The following is an 18071-nucleotide window of genomic DNA, read 5'->3' as shown; positions in this document are numbered from 1 at the left end:
CAGCCCCAGTTCTCTTCACTGTTTTCCTTTCTTTTCTTTCTGAAAATCAAACCTCTCAGCTTGTCCTTCCTCAGCATATGTCTCTATTCTCCATTTTTTCTGTGTCCTAATTTTCTTCCACATTCTCCCCAGAACACTGTTTTGGCTGCTTTGTTTTTTCTCAAGTTTGAATTTATCTTTTTATGACACCTTCCTATTTCCCCATTTTTCCCCTTTCAAGTCCAGTTGTCTTTTAAATCCCACCTCAAAACTCCATTTAATTAATTTATTCTTGCCACACCAAGCTGCTTTCCCCTTTGAGGATTGTTCTCCATTAGGTCTTTGAGCTTTGGCAATAAAATCCACAAACAAGAAAGCATCTTGCCACACTTGGCGGTCTCAGACATAGTCTGCCCTAACCTTGGACTGAAAATGTTAATCTTTTAACTATTTGTTCCTGGAAAAAGCCACATTTTTCAAATGTCAATAATTTTCTGTGAATATGTTGCTGTACCTGTAAACAGAGAGACTTCCATTGATCTGACCTGGCTTATTGTTAAGAAATACTTGCTCCTGGGATGAAAAGAAGTCTCTCTGCTCCTGATTTCTGACTCAAGCCACTGGGTAGCCCACATGCTGCTCACCAAAGACATCAATCATCACACATCAGGCAGGAGTGACCTCCACAGGTAGTTGCAAGTTCCTTCACTGAGATATCACACATAGCTTCACCTAAAGTTCTCTCCCACTCACAAAGCAGGCCTGTCATCCAAGTATTCAGACCTTCTGCTCTCATAAAATGCAGCATCTTGTGCCTGATGCTGCAACCTGCTGAAACTAGGCATGGCTATGGGAATGATAACTCTGTATTGTTTATATTTTCCACTATCTTAATGGAGAAATTGTATAGATATATGTCCTTGTGCATTTTAAAACCCAGTATATTTCTTATGTCATAGATACAATTTTACATACAGTACACCACACACACAAGTCTAACTGGAAACTGAGTGAAGACTGAGGTAAAAAAACCTGTATCCCATGACAAAATGGAGGAAACTGCTACTTCTCAAAGCTTCCATATGCAATCCTGGCTGAAACATCTCATCTTTCTCTCAGGAGGCAAGGGATGCTCTCTCAGCGTTATCAGCTGTTCTACATGGTATGGAAAAAATACAAGAACAGATACCCCAAACTGGGATGAGTTCAGCTTTCTTTCTTTTTTATTTTTATTTTTTTTTTTTACAATTCATTTAATCAGTAATCAGGTAAACTTAATCTGGTGCCAAAAACCCACATGGTTACAATTTACTTTTGAAACCCAGCGTACCCAAATGAGGGAGGAAATTGCTTTTGTGTGATTTATAATGGCAATAAAGAGTTATATTATTTTTGGTAATGACATTGTGTGATGCATTTTCTCTTTGGGGAGAAAAGTTCCGAAGTGTTTTAAGCTGTCTCATCTACTGTTACAAACTCCAGCAAAACTGCGAAATCCTCACGGGAATCACGACTGTATAAAAATCCAGTTATAACCCACAAGCTTCTCTGCACTTTGGTTGTGTTTTTCTGTTGTAGATTCTTTTATGGAAAATTTGTCAGTTTTATAACCCATTGGGCCATTTAAAGGGTTTTAGCTGTGTATTATGGCTGCTATGTTTGTGGGCAGCTTTTAGAGTGAAAGGGGAGAGGCAGAACACCACGAGGAGGGAGCGCAGCTTGCTCATGACCTACAGGAAATGAATGAACTGGACAGCACAAACTCCCAGTGTACAAATGGGAAGGGCACTATTTAAAACCAGTCCTTGCTTTGGCAGCTAGGAGGGTCAGTGCCACTTCTAGGACTGGCAGAGGCTGCCTGGAGCTGGTGTGTGCCCCATCCCCTTCGCACAGGTAGCGTGTGGCAGCTGAGTTGCGGCAACAGCCAGTGCACTCTCTTTGCCCATGAGACGAAATGCTTTAGCTTCAACTAAAGCAGCCACACTATTTACCAGATGGATTCCTAACAAACAGCACAAACCAACTGCTGAATTATTTTAAATATGCTTGAAAGGCCTAGGAGAAAAATAAACACAAAATGAATTACTAATGGAAATTGAGTGATGCATTTTTGAGTGCAACAGACCCCATCATTATTTCAAAAAAACCTCTGTGCATTATGATTCTATTAAAAAAAAGTCAAAAATCTAAGCAGTTTCCCACTCTAAGTGAGATAATGGGTCTAATTTTCACTCAATAGAAATATGAATCCTGTTCCCATCTGAGCACCTGGTGTACAAATGTGTTAAAGCTCATATTGTGCTGCAAATATGCTTTAGCTTTGCCTGCAAGAAATTCCCTTTTCCCTCTTCATTAAGAATCTACATTGCTGCTTCTGTACAACAGCTATTATTATTATTATTACTACTACTAGTACTACTTTTTCTTTTGGTTTGGGCTTTTAATATTAGGAGATGCTCTGCTTTTGTCAGTTAAAAAAAATCAAAATCAAAATGAAATTAATGCAGCCACGAGAGGGAGCCTCTGATGTCTTTGTAGAGAAGAAAAAGCTATTGACAGTGACAGAGAAATTAATGAAAATAATTATAGTTGAGAAATTGAATTCCAAGAAGCAATGACTTTGCCTTAAGACCAAATTCTATTTCAGTGTAAGGTTATGGGAAAAGTTGTAATTTATGACATAACTGCCTCCTTTCAATATGCAAGATATTGAGAGGAAGGACAAAAATCTGTCTGGGATGAGAACAACCTTGATTAACAGTTGCTTAATCTAAAAATGCAGCAACTCTTCAGCCACGGTGAGTAGCAGAAGCAATTCAGGCTACTCAAGAGAGCCAGCGCTTTGCAAGCAGATATTAATATATAAATACAGGAGGGTAGTAGAATAGTACCAAATTTTCATTATCTAGACACAAACTTTTTTTTTTTTTTGCAAAAGAAAACATGCAGCTTCTTTCCTCTGTGTGAAGTCTGTGTGAACACAGGTTTTATATATCTCACAGCTGCCTTGGTAAGAAGGGAGATGAAACCAGAGCTCTCCAGAAAAGACAGCAGAGCTTTCTCAGACCTCTCAACATTTTGCATAATCCTATCATGTTCCCTAGACAGCTGACCTTCAAAATGTCATAAAAATAGGTAATATTAAAAGTACACTTCTACAGAGTAGCATCTGGGCTTTATATCCTATTCCTGCCATGGCTCTTCAGAAGAAATATGCCTTAAAGCATATTTTGCTTAAAGGATAAAAAAAAGATACAGTATATTTGTAACCAGTATCTTCAACAGTACATTTAGTGAAATATTCATCACTTGTTCTAGTCCCTGAACTACTTATGAATTGCTCATGTCATTTTTTAGAAGATACCACATAAAGACTTTTTATGTTGGTATTTATTAACTATCATCCTTCTAACCAAGAAATTTTGCCAGAGGGGCTTTACGTCACAATTACAAAAACTCACGTTTTAGTTTACTTGGTCTGGAACTGTGACACTTCCCTTTCTCTTCCTACTAATGGAGGATAACACTGCCAGGGAAATACCAGACTGATTTCTCTGATGTGTGGTACTTACTATACTCCCTCAAGATGCTTCTCGTGCATGCTAGGGGACTCAGTTCTGGGCTTTTCTTTCCCGTAACTGACACAAATATGCTACTGGAACCCACACCAGTAACGCTGGTCAGTTGAAACTTTCATTCTCATATCCAAAATAACTCTGCACAGGCAACCCAAGGAGGAACACACTGGGCACAATTAGGTATTTAAAAAAATCTTGTCCTAATAGTTCCCGAAATCCAAAGCTCTTAAGCCAGAGATAAAACAAGAATGGAATATTTCATTTAAATGCTTCAGTACAAAGTTACAAAGCACTGAAAACAAGGATTACAACTGAAGCAGCTTTAGCTACAAGCCTTGCTGCCAACTCCACCTTCCCCAACACAGCACAACCCCTCTCGACTACACATCTGTTCATCACACCTAATATAATCTCAGTTATATAAGCAGCTCCAGCACAAGGCACTTGATATAAATGTTGATGTCATGGTGATTTTTAAAAACAACATTTCTATTAACATTCTGTCTTCAGCCTTCCCAGCTGGCTGACTGCAGACCATTTCCCAAAATGTTCCAGTTCTTCCCTGCAGAGCTTTCTCATGTATCTTAATAATAATTCATAACATTTCTATTGCACCTTTTACTTTGATTCCCACTGACATATTCAGCTGTGACTTTCAGAGCAGCAGTAATACTGTTGTAGCTGTGATTGCCTCCAGGATACATCAAGGCAATATTTGTCAGGAAAAGAAATATATTTTACTAGACCAATTAAGAGAATTATAAAAAAAGAGAGATCTCGCAGTCACATAAGGCCTTCCTCACAAAGTCTGCTGTATTGTCTCTCCTGCAGTTATGAACTAGAAAATGCCTGCTTAATGGTGTGCTGGCCAGAAGATTGAATTGGTTGGGAATATAACCTAACCTCATTACAGGAGTTATAAGTTTTCAAAGATTTTATAGTTTGAACCAGGGCAAAATCTAATCAAACTAGAAACATATTTTCAAAAGCACTTTTCCCTCTCCCTCTCATCATTACACTCTTCACTGACCTCTTTCACCTTTTCATATACATGTGGATCAGTGAATAACTATTTACATTTTATGCTGAAAATTAAGAGGCCAAGAAATGCATGGCAGAACAAAGAAGAGAATGTAGATCAATCTAATGCTAAAGCAATCAAGGAGAAAATGAGGTAAAATCACTTTGCAGATCTGTTCCTAGCATTTTCCCTCCCCAGTTTCAGGAACAAGTACAACAAGCAATCACATGCCACCTTAAATCAGCCTAACTCTAATAGCATACACACAAGGCCAAAAAACAATGAGCAAACATCACTAAACATACTCTAAAAAGCATAAAAATTATTTTCCTTTTGGCATGGACATAAGATGCTATGAAGTAGAATAACAGAACCCATAGTAGAGGGTGATTGCAAATTTCTCCCATTGCCCAAGCAGCACTCTCTGATCCCAAGGAGTTAAATTCTACAACCAAGCATGGTTCAACTTCCACATCTCATCCAAAACTGGCACCTCTGATGAGACTGTGAAAGGTCTTGAGGAGACCACGTGGGACACAGACATCTGAGCAACCGGAAAATCCATTCTACATGTGTGAGTTCATTTAATTATCTACTTAGATGGCAGGAATGTCTTGTCACTGTTGAACTAAGGTCACTGAATCATGAGCTTAAAATATAATATTCTTCATCCCTTTGTCCAGATTTAAGGTTTCAAGGCCATTGTGGCTTTTATGTAGAGAGAAGTCATTTCATTGCTACACAACGAAAACGTTCAGAATCAGATATGGGAAGAAATGCCTCAAAATGCACGTATGGCTGTGAAATCAGTCACTTTGCAACTTCTGAAAAATCTTTATTTCTGTGTGGTATGCGCTTGCCATATTTGAGAGATATTAGATATAATCTGTGCAATGGAGAATTACATCTAGGCCTGATTGCTAGACAACACCTAACTGTAATAGCCAGCATATTCCAATGAGAGCCAGTTCATTTGACCTTCTGCATCTTGTTTTACCCAAGCTGGGAACACTCCTGCTATGCCATCTGTTCCTACCACGGAAGCAGCAACACAAGGACACTGACGAAGACGAGCTGTGCCTTAGCAGTTTGGTCCTACTTGAGCCAAGGCAGCATACGGTCATGTTGTGTGTTCAACAAGCACCAGTGCAATGAACTTCCTAATTTCAGCTGAGGATGGTAGCCAGGCTATGATAAAAACAACTATGTCACTCATAACAGCAATAACAAGGATGGTAACAGTAACAGCAAACCATAATAGCACTGCCGAGCCTAATGTCTTTATAGTTTTAATTTTCTGTCATTCCCTTCACTTACATTGCACTATAGACCTTTAACTCTGTATTGAAAGGGTTGCTAAATTGTTATACCCTGAGCAAGTGCTCCATTTATCTGGACTAAAGATAGAAGAGGTATGAAAGGAGATAAGGGGTTACATGTGGCCAAAATTAGGCATTTCTTAGGCCATATTTCCAGGCTGGAATTAGCCAGGTTCTGGAACATGAGCAAAAATGTCCTCATGTCTGTACACAAATCTTGCTGGATACACTTAAAATTTCAAATAGCAAGTCTGAGATCTTCATCTGCTTCTTTATGTTGTGAGTATACCCCAGCCTCACACCCAACTTGCCACATAAGTCTGTGTACTTTGGACATGACCTGCACATCACATTCAGCCATTCCATAACTTTACAATGTCTGTATAATGGAGTATCTCTCCCACACTTCCCATTTCCCTGACAGTGCTGATGGACAAGTCTGACAGGGAGGCTTCCTCTGATGTGTGTTGATATGTGGTATATCACAGAACAGCAGAACTGCTGAGACTCTAAGGGACCTTCTGATCATCTAGTCCACAGCCCCAGCTCAACCAGGGACAGCTAGAGTGGGCTGCCCAGGACTGTGTCCAGTAAGGCTTTGAAAATCTCCTCAGATGGAGACTCCACCACCTCTCTGGAAACCAGTGCTTGGTCACCCTCACAATGGAAAAACTGTTTCCAGACATTCAGAGGAAATCTCCTATTTCAGTTTGTGCCTTTTACCTGCTGTGCTGCCACTGGGCACCACTGAAAGCCTGGCTCTGTCTTCTTTGTCCTCCCCATTCAGGTTATTTTTTACACATCAGTAAGAGCTTCCCTGAGCTTTCTCTCCTTCAGGCTGGACAGTCTCAGCTCTTCTGGCCTCTCCTCACAGGAAACAAGTGCTTCTCTCTTCCCAGTGCAGCCCAGGATGTTGTTGGCTGCCTTTGCTGCAAGGGCACACTGCTGGCTCATGGTCACCTTCTTGTCCATCAAGACCCCAAGCTCCTTCTCTCCCTATCTGCTTTCTATCTGCTCAGCCCCAGACTGACTAATAAGATTAAAATATGTGCCTGCATAACACCAGACCTGGATGTTGATGCACAAATGGCAAAGAAAAAAAGAGATCCTTTAGACTAGACTAGGCAGTGGAATTTGTTACAGCCAACTGTGAAGTGTTGATGAGTCAAACATGAGACTTAGAGTGGAGTGCTCAGCTTGCAGCTACCCTGACTTAAAACATTCCTCTCAGACATTCACATAGGACCAGAACAGACAGTTACAGTCTCCTGCTTTGAAAACATCTCCCTGGTGCAGTTTGATAAGATTCCACTCTCTCCCGCACAACAAAAGAACATAAATACCCGTGAACACCAGTTTTATTCCTCCTATGAAACACAACTCATCTTCAACCTTCTACACCCACCATTTCAAACACAGAGATTAAACTTTTACTGGGCTATTTCAACTCCTAGGTCTTTCCACAGGACAAGAGAATCATTGAAAAGGAAAATATTCTACAGAATTTGTTACATCGTGAAGATTGCTTCCAATCAAAGGCAAGTGGTCAGCAGCCTGTTGCAGTCTGAAGCATCTTCTAGATTCTTCATTCAATATCCACATGGTAACTATAAAACCTCCTTCCACAGTTAAAGGCTTCTTCCATGACTTGAAGACATGGCCAAAGAACACTACGTCTTTCTCTGGATCTTCTGGATCAACTATCCTATCCCACTGTACATGGTGGCAGACGGAATCTACAGAGTTCATAACTAAGGGAAGGAGGAACACATTCCCAATGACCAAATATGCCAGGAGCCAACATCAAATTGATCCTCCAAAGCATGAAGTAAGAAGGTTGCACCCTCTCCTGAAATTGCCCCTTCATGGCCACAGCAGTGTTCTTAGGATCAAGATTCCAAAGACAAGACCTGCAATACAACAGATGCAGTCACAAAGGCTGGCAGAATTCCACCTCTTCTGCTGAGATCTCACCTATGGAATATCATTGTGATCTCAAAACTTACTATTACTAGAATGAAACAAAAGGCTCAGGTCACAATAGCTCACGATTCTATAGGAATTTTCTCAATGAAAATAAGTGGAAAAAGCATCAATAAAATTTTACCATGTTGTACTCTTGTTTAATGCACTGCAGAGGAAAGAGGGACTACATATGGTCAGTGTTTCCTTTTCTGACTTTTTTTTTCACAGAAAACTCTAGTCTTAAACATCTGAACACATTAGACAGATGCACAAGGGTTAACAGGTTAAAAATGTGAAAGTCTAAGTGCATGGTTCACAATATTTCTGCAGTTCTCTCTCAATGCAAAATTAACTGAATATCAGTCAGATTAATTCTTTTGTTGAAAAATGAATGCAGGATTGATTACCTATGGCCTCTGCAGCTCAAAGGATTGTACCTCATACAAGGACAGACTGTAAGACACAAGTGATCACACCCTCCTTCCAGGAGATTGAGAAGTCAGGGATTTAGTAAGTCTTCAAGAAGCATTCAAAACAAGTATCTTGAGTCTTCAGTTTTGAGAATGATTCTAAAGAAATATAGTATTTATTTAGCATATTTCACAATTTAAATCTTTATTACTCTAGACCCATTACACAAGTCAGAACTTTCCAGAGTCTGAAACAGAGAAATCAGAAATCACGTGTGCATGATTGCTTATAAAACCAAAATGTTGTATAAAACACATACAGGGCATTAAGAAAACTGAGGTGGGAGATCAGCTCCACTAATTTCTTCAGCCTACACAGACATATGCCCAAAGGATAAAACCATCATCTTCTAGATATTATATCTATTCTGCACAATTTTAATTTCTAAGTAGTCAGATCTTTTGCCCAAGGAGTCTTCTCACTTGGCACTGCTAACACGTTCCTGAAAAAATCATCTATTCATTTCAAAATTGAACAGAAACACAATTTACTAACAATTACTTCAGCTACTTATTCCTCCAGATTTCAAATATGAAGCCACAGCTTTGCACCCCTGAAACAAACTCACCCTGCAGGGCAGGATATGGGTTGGATTCTCACCACTGTGTCCCAGTGCACCAGGGTGCACAGGGACATCTCAGCTGCTCCTGCATGACAAGTCCCACACGCAGTGGGCTCGCAGTGGATCAGCCCATTTGGGGCAGACTAGGGACAGGCACTGCCTTCCTTTCACAAAGCAGCTTTTTGGCATGGCCATACAAACTTAAGAACAAGACAAATCCAACACTATGGCAACTGGTTCCAAGGGTACCTGAAGAATCTACATGGTGAGGCCAAAGCAGGGGCAGCATCACTGAGCAGAAGTGGTAACCACTTCAGAATGGAATGAGTGCCCTCCTGCACATGCAGAAGACATATTCATGAATAAAGAGAGATGATCATCCTGAATAATCAATCTTAGGAACTGCCACCTGCTCGGGTAGAGTGGATAGAAGATTCACACTTAAATAAATATAACCTGTTTGATTTAAAAAATCACTGCCTCCAGCAAACACTTGAGTATATATTTACATGAAGAACAGAAGAATGAGTAGGCAGAATACAATATTCCACTCCAGTCCAGAAGCACGTTGCATAAAAATCCCACAAATACAAGCCTGGAGCAATGTCAAGATTATTTTACTGCCTACTAAAAACCTGCAATTTTGCTGTTAAGCTTGATGTTTAAAGCAAGATTCATTAATGGTCTAACAAGAGGTGAAACCACTCACAGAACACAATCAGTTTTGGTAGCAAGGGACGCACGACCTCACCCAAAGGCCATGGGAGAAGTTCGCAACACAGAGTCAGAAGCTGGATTCAAAAGCGGGGAAACAACACTAAGAGCCACTGCTGTTAAAAGGGCAAGACGATGCAGACACTGCCCTTGTTAAGCAGGCCCCAGGTCTGTGAGCAGTTTTGCAGACAGAGTAAAGTAGAACTGAACAGTGTGGCTGAAGAGGAGTCCTGTCATGGGCTTGGCTAAGGGGATCAGACTGTGTAGTTCCAGTTCTTAACATTTATCCATTTAGAAACCTTTTTGGCTTAGGTCGTTCAACTCATAGCATGTACAGCATTATCTATTGACAAATAACCTTTATAACATTAAGCACATGAGCATGTCTACTAAAAAAAAGTCAGATTTAATATTTTCCTGCTTGCAGCTGACTCATAATGTGACTTGAACTTTATATTTAAATCCAGTGTGTGTGTGCACAGTGTGTCTCTTGGTATTTGATTTGGTTTTTCAAATATGTTGTTAAGTGAAAAATGTTCTGCTGTACAAGACAAAGATGCTGAATACAGTAAGCTACTGTCAGTCTTAAAATACATACTAACTTTTCAACTGCTACATTGCATAAATAGGTATTTAGAGGTTGTTTAAAAGCAGATTATTTATGTAACAGTTCATAATAAATCCTGTAGCAACAGTACCATTTTCATGCAAATTTGAACTGAATGCCTTTAAAAAATATACTCCTTTTGTCTAATATACTTATTACAAAGGTAAAGCAGTTCAGAAAACAAAGTGTTACTGAGCTGTGCAGTTTTCAATATATATCAACTTCAATTTTGTGAACATATTGGGTCAGAGTCATCTGTGTCACAAGTCCAGAGATGTCAGAACATTCTGTAATTAGTATTTCCTGCCTTTGCAGAACACTGGACAGATGGTCACATTTTAAAGAGATTTCAGTACAGTGGCCAGAAGTCCTTCCTCACTAACGGTGCCGTATAACTGAGGTGTCTTAGGTCAGGATCTGCTTTCAAAACATGATACAAAATCACAACCTCCATGGACTTTTACTAGAAATTTGGGATAAATCGCATCTGAAAATAAGTTCTTAAATTAAATCAGTGGTCTCCAGTGCTTTTTTTTACATTAATAACATTTGATCGTGAAATGCCACCTCGTGTGTCAGGGCTCAGCCCCAGGCAAAGATTTTTAATTAAATGGGCAAATAAATGCTTAGAGGACAAACTCTGGAACCTAAAAGAAATTCAAGCCATCAGTTGTGCAAATAAACCGGAGTCAGAATCTAACCTTCAGAGAGACCCAGGGTCTCCCCTACTCAGTTTTATAAGTTACAGACAGAATCAAGTAGGGCAGAAATGTTCTGCTGTGTAGGCATTAGCCTGCTACAACTGAAGTCCAATGAACAGAAATATAAATTTCTAAATTGGCACTAAGTTAAAGAAAATTGAAAAGTGAGCTAAATTTTATGTTTTCAAATGCTTTCAAATGCTTAATATATCTCTGAAAGTATGATCCTAAGTGGCTTATCCATGGGACAATCTGTGCAGAGCCAGGAGTTGGACTTCCATGATCCTTGTGGGCCCCTTCCAACTCAGAATATTCCACGATAAGAAATTGTTCCATGAAAATTCAGAAACTGAATTTCTCCACTTAATTGTGACATTTTACTTCTGATGCAGAACACCTGTGGTCTTCACTGAACCAGGCAACACTCGGAAAACACGCAGGGGAGGCCACAGCAGCCTTGTGTGACAACTGGTGCTAAATGTAAAACTTCCAGGCAGGCCAGAACAATTCCCTCTCTTAGCTGACTCAGTACCAGTTTTTCCTTCAACACTGACAGCAATTACTGGGAATTAGTGTCAAATGGCCTAGGGCTGTGGGACAGACAGGTATCCCACAAGAGTATGGTAAGAGAAGGCCTCCGGGTGAAAGGAGCTTCAGATTTGGAGCCAACAAGTGCTGACCTATTGAAGGAAGAAGGATTGATGATCAAGTACAAATCCCTGTCATGCTCAGTCCTCTTGAATATACAACCATTCAATATTAATTTTCCTTTTTTTTTTAACAAGCTGACATTTCAACCCCCTGCTCCTATTTCTGGCTGCATAACTTTGCATCCTGCATTCCCCATGTATAAAGAACAGGATTCTTGTGTACAAGAATATTTTTTCCTCCAGCAATGCATAAAGGAGTGGGTGTTCACATATGTGTAAGGCATATGTGTGAGCATTCACTCACATTAACATTTTTGGGTTGTCAGTGGCTAGGTCTGTGTGCAAGTAATCATAAGACAGGTTGAGACACAACACGGAAATCTGTCCCATCTGCAAAATTGACTCAATCATGTGCTGTCAGCAGAGATTTAGCTCACAAAGAGCTTGAGTCTTACAACATTTTATTGACTTAAAGGCCGTGCTGGTAAAGCAAATGGTATAAATTAAGCTATTTCTCACCATAGCATTATATCCTTTAAATGTCTAACAGAGGAGCAAGCAAACATAAGCCACAGCTGTCTAAAAATGTCAGGTCTGTAATTCAGTGACCACTGCTAAACCAAGGGGACTGGGATTCTTTGGGCAACTCACCTTACACATCTCAGAGATACTATCTGGGTTTTTTTTTACCTGCCAGCTCAGGGTTTTTTGCATCCAAATAGTGTATTGCAGTTGACACAATTTCTTCTCTCTGAAGAGCAGAGAGAAAAGAAGTCTTCTGAGTTGTGCTTCTCTGTCTGCTCAGGGGATCTGAGGAAGCAGGGAGAACAGATGGGCAAAGTAGCATGTGCAAAAGCATCTCTGAACCAAGTCACTCAACAGAAGATCTAGAAGGGACCCTTCAGCTGTCACTTTCCCAGAGGTATCACATAACATTTTTGGGCCTAGGTTTTTTTTTTGTTTTTTTTTTGTTTTTTTTTTTTTTTTTTGGTGGCTTTTTATCACAGGCATTTTAATATATTAAGCTGAAAATATCTGTGGGACTTTTGGCATTGACAGCATTCAGTTAGTCCAAGAAACCAATAAGATCTGTCCGCTGGGCCATAAATCCAGGAAAGGGCTATGACTACAGAACTGCCCAATTCTGCTACACAGAAATCACTACAATGAGCACGGGGAGGGTACAGCTGAGTTCTGTTTTCACCATGGCATTTTATTTCCTGAGTCTGGGTAGCTCCTCACAAGAAAAAGGAATTACATCCTAGCAGCATTTACCACCCACAGACCCTGACAGATTTAGCAAGAGGTACGGTGATTCAGTACACAGAGGGTGGATTAAAAATAGTGACGTTGTGGCTAAGTTGCCTCCACTGTGTCTCTAAACACTGACAGCCTCAAAGCAGCCACTTACAACACTTGAAAACTAGCTGTGCTATTGGAATTGTGTGTCCACACACCAAGGTTGTGAAATATCTCCTGGACATGAAGGCAACGAGGCCAGAAAAAAGATGATCTGGCCAAAAATCCTGCTTGCACAGATAGTTACTGAACAAAACCATTGCTTCCTACTCCATGCATTGCAGCTTTAAAAAAGGATGAGTCAAGAAGGCAAGTGGAGAGAGCAGCACAAACTCAGTAGCATCACTGTGCCCCAGGATATACTAAAATTGATAGAGAAGAGCTCAAATAGACAGAGAGACTGTTCTACTTCCACTGTCTGCAATCAGTATGTTTGTTCTGGGATAAAACAAACACCCATAATCAATACTGAAGGAATGCTGGACTGCGTGTCATATACTTGAGCAACTGATCAAGAAATAATTTATCCCTGCGCAAGTCTTGCCCTTGTAAGTCTGCCAAGGTCAGTGTCACTTTAGGTTATCAGCTGTTGGAAGTGCTGGCTAAGTTGAACTGCCTAGAGCAAGCTTTAAACTTACATACTCAACTTCTTTGACAAAATGTCTGTGTCTTACTTTATCTGAATTTGCAATCCCCTGATAATGCAAGGCACATTCTTCTCCTGTGCTCCTTATTCTCTGCCCTTATTTCCCTTTTTGGCTCTGATAAGTCTTCCATATGTAGCAGACCAAGACTTGACTACAGAGAACATACAAGCATCACTCAGTTGACATTCACCATCATATGTCCCTCTTAAGAGATAATACAAATTAGATTTAAATCCTGGTAAAGTGGGTCTTTTTCCATTAAAAGGCTGCTGTATGTGCAGTGTCTTAAAGTGATTTAAATTTCTTTTTCTTCAACTCACCATAAAACCCGCAATCTCCTTATAAATTATGCTGCATCACCATTATGAGCCACAAACTAGGACCTAAATCCCACTATTCAGTAATCTGAATGCAGGTTTTTGCTTTGGTCACAGTCTTAGCAAGTGTCCCAAAGGCCATAGCACCTCTCTGGTCTGCCCTGTACCTTCACAGCAGATCAGGCCCTTTGTTTCACTGAAAGTTTAGGGACTTTAAGCTTCTTTCAGTGCTTAAGCTAATTCTAAAGCAGTTCTTAAATTCTAAAGTCACTTCACTGTTTTTTTAAGGTGTAAAAATGTTTTTTCATTCAAATCTGTCAGTATCACCACTCACTTTTACTTAGAAATTCAATGTTAGAAACTGGAACTGCTTGGATGCAAGAGTATTTTAACGACCAGGTATTCCCCAGGTAAACCTGGCAGGAGCAGAGCCCAGGCAGCCTGGTAGGCTTTGCAGCACTCCATGAGATTAGGAGCAAAACCTTTCAGAAATCACTTTTCCAAACTGAATCTGGATCAGTTATTGCATGGGAAAATGTGATTTTTTTCTTTATTATACCAGTATTACCAAATGTCTAACCTCTGAAAATCATTCTTTAAACATAAAATAATTAGCATTCTGAAGGAAAAGGGAGAAAATATTTATACTTTAAGTAGTACAAACCAAATCCACAGACTTCTGTGTTGCTGTTTCAGTTAAATCAGTCACATTTTCTGCTTTGGCTGTTTCCAGTAACAATTCAAGTTGCAAAGTCTCTGCCCTGTGCAAGGGCCTGTACAGTACCAGAAGAGCAGAGAGGCATTCTCTCAAGGAATGAGCATATTATGAATAGAAGCCAAACAGATGCATGGCATCTTGCAGAAACCTGGTTAAAAACAGAAAGATGAACATTAAACCTCTCAGCAAGATCAGATTGTTCAACAAAAGGCACAGTTGGTATGGAAAGATGAACCTTTGCTCCACTGTCTCCTCTTCAGAGCTAAAAATAATAGTGAGTCATGCCAGTAGCAGTTTTGCTATTTAGCTTTACAAATTCAGGTCATTAGGCTTGGATGTACAGAATCATTCCCTTCCTATCACAGATCATATGAATTGATAATAAGGAACACTCAGGACTGGACACTGACCAGCCCTTGCTTTCAAAACTCACTAAGCCCAGACAAACCAAATTAACACAGTCAAGTTCAATGGGAGAGGCAAGAGTGAAACTACCATTACAACTAGGAAAAGAAAGGAAGTTTTACATAAAGCTCTGAATAATATATCCCTTGACATTTTTCCCCATCTAGCACATCCCTGTCTTGTTTTTATGACTCTTTTTTCGTATTTCTGATCAAGGCAAACAGTTAAAAAGTGTGTGTGAAGACATTTTTCAAAAGCTAGTTGATCTAGATAGCAGAGAGACCAGACGATCTGGAGAAGGCTGAATGGGAGCCAAATACAAAAAGAGATATATTAAACATTTTTTAATTGCCTTGTAGCTTCCCAGAGAATCTCCTAGAAAATACACTAGTCCACCTGTTCATTTTATTTTCAGGTAAGTACTTTTAAAAATAAGTCAGAGGAAGAGATAAGTATAGATTGACAAGGTTGCAAGGGAGAAAGAATGAGTTGTCTTCAGACACTGAAAGGAGAGGCTGTACATCAAACCAGAAGGACCAGCATCATCTTGTGTTGTAGAAAAAAATCAGATTTTCCTCATCCCCACATGTACATTGAGGGGAGCATTGTTTTAGAACTGTTTCATGAGGTCAAATCTCTTCATCTCATACAAACTCCTCCCACCGCTACCTCCTCCATTCCCAAGGTCAAGTGTAGGAGATAATACAGCGGATCCAGATTTGCTCTTGTAGGAAATTTGGCTGTGGCGCTGGTGACCAGACTCCCCACAGCCTGAATGACTGCCTTGGAGCAAGATAGGAAATTCACAGGAGAAATGGAAAGCTGATGAATAGGAAAATCCCTACATCATCCTGTTTCCAAACACGTTCAGATCAGGAAAAAACTAGAAAATGGATTTCCAAGCTAACAAACAGCAGTCTTGTGTTAACATTCACAGTAAGCTGCCAGTCCCACTGGCTCCTGAAACCCTGCTGCAGCTTCCTGCACTGCCTGGGGTTTGCACTTCAGAGGAGATTTTATGATAACAGAATCACTTGACTGCAAGGACAGAAAACATCAGTATATGGAAAATATTTTTTCTAATTCTACAGGTATATATGCACTACCAAAAGACTTTTCCCTCTCAAATAAAACAACCAAAGAATTAAACTGAGATTAAGTAAGGCAAAAGGGGATCATAAACAGTAGATTCTAAGATGACTACAGAGCTGGTACATTGTTCCTTTGGAAAAAAATAATTATCAGACCAGATTTATAAAATATATTAAAAATCAGATCAGATTTATAACTGTTTGCCCTGAAAATCTGCATTTTTAAAATCACAACTTCAAACAGGTCAGGATGGCAAATGTCATGAATCATTTACCTGTGATACTAATGCACTGCAGCAAAACCTCCAGTTGACATAATTCTGAGCTACTTTAAATGAGTGCCCCCTTACATTTCTTAATATTCTAATAACGTTGGCATTAAAAAAAAAAAAAAGTTCAAAATACTCTTTTTTCCAGTCCTGTAACTGTGGCCTGGCTGACATACTGACTTCCTGAGCAGCATAGATCTACGTGCTCCAAGTACAAGGTTTCTCAGACAGCCTTTTGGAAGAACCAAGAAAACTCTTCCACATGCAGAACCCAGGGTTAAAAAATACACCTATTAGTAGCATCCAGGAAACACACCTCCTAGTACACCAAGGCTACTGCAGAAAGGCATCTTTCATCTTGGTTTTGACGAAATTCCTCTCCCCGCAGTGAACACAATTTATCTGATGGATTTCTCTTTGAAATGAGGAATGAAGTCCGTCTCTGTAGCGTTACTGAATATGAAATAAAAATGAAATAGAATCTAAATATACCCAACACTTTCTCGCTCTCCATCTCTCACATGAATCCAGTATCACTCTTGTGCCTAAACAGAAGCATTAGAGGCAGTGCTCATCCATTTTTCAGTGTAAAAAGCAACCTTGTAAATGCTAAGAACCAGCATAAGAACCTAGGAAAGACTGTCAGTGAGTGTAGTGTATTTTTTGCCATTTCATTCCTGGGTTGTGGGTTGTTTTTTTTTTTGTTTTTTTGGTTTGTTTTTTTTTTTAGTTGTTTTTTTTTTGTTTTTTTTTTTTTTTTTTTTGTTTCTCACTCTTATTCAGCATATATGCATACATCTCTCTATTTATCTTCCTCCCTCCCATCCACCTATCCATAAGATTAATAAGGGGCATTCTAAGTGCATTAGTGCATGGCTGCATGCAAAGAGAGATATGTACCCCTCCTTTATAACCAGATGCCTCTTCCTGCAATTTCTTCCACTGGCATCTCTTACAGCCACTGTGCAGAGGTGTGTCCCATCATGACCAATTGCCAAGAGATCATAGGCGTGATGGAGTTGGGCTTCATCTACACACATTGTGCAGTCATTCATGTATTTTATCTGGTGAATATTTTCACTGGTATTTTCCCTTTGAACTAAAATATCCTAGCCTCTACAGAACAGCCTAGTCATGACAAAATCAGTCCTAGACTGGACCTTTCTTGTGCTGGTCTCTGAGACAGACACACTGGATCAGGGCAGCAGTGACAGATGATGTACAGGCTACCAGCAGGGAAGGACTCTGCTAGACTTGAAAGCTGGATTCTTCCATCTGGGCAAACATTTCTGAGTGTCAAAAGAGAAGGGGCCAAGGCCTGAAACAACAGCTTCTCTTGTTGGGACATGAATCCCACAGGGCAGAGTGAGGGGGAGTTTTAAAATGTGGGTACTGTGCTGTCACAATCATGTCACACCCTCCAGCTCACCCATGTAACTCCAGATGGTATTAATCTGGAATTATGTCTAAAGACAAGAGACTGTATCCTCCATACTTCCTCTCTGGACCCACAGAAGAACCTCAGGCCTTGGAGAAGAGAACAAGGAGCGCAGAAAAAAGAGCATGTGATGTTATATGAATCAGCAATGGAAAGAACTGCTCGGGATGATTATCTCTGAACCCAAGGAGGGATAGAGCAGGACCAAGGATTGTGGCTGCAGCAGCTTGGTGCTCCCCCAGAATGGTTATGACTGTACTTTTGGGAAGTCATGGTCCCCCTTCAGAGGAGAGAAGAATGATTTACAAGATCAAGAGAAA

At 40.0% G+C, this 18071-nt stretch overlaps 1 protein-coding gene and 1 long non-coding RNA gene across 4 annotated transcripts in view; both read right to left on the bottom strand.

The window, feature by feature from the left end:
• Positions 1–18071, bottom strand: part of SUSD4 (sushi domain containing 4) — a 71151-nt gene that overhangs the window by 42909 nt on the left and 10171 nt on the right. The window lies entirely within an intron of this gene.
• LOC128805302 (uncharacterized) lies at positions 5852–9112 on the bottom strand. The gene is made up of 3 exons (XR_008436371.1): positions 8902–9112; positions 8270–8431; positions 5852–7807 (listed from the first exon to the last, which is right to left on the bottom strand). It is a non-coding gene; the product is annotated as an uncharacterized LOC128805302 (long non-coding RNA).

The sequence above is a fragment of the Vidua macroura genome, chromosome 3, assembly GCF_024509145.1.
Source record: "Vidua macroura isolate BioBank_ID:100142 chromosome 3, ASM2450914v1, whole genome shotgun sequence".
In the NCBI taxonomy this organism is placed as follows: Eukaryota; Metazoa; Chordata; class Aves; order Passeriformes; family Viduidae; genus Vidua; species Vidua macroura.
This window is presented reverse-complemented; position numbering and strand designations above follow the sequence as displayed.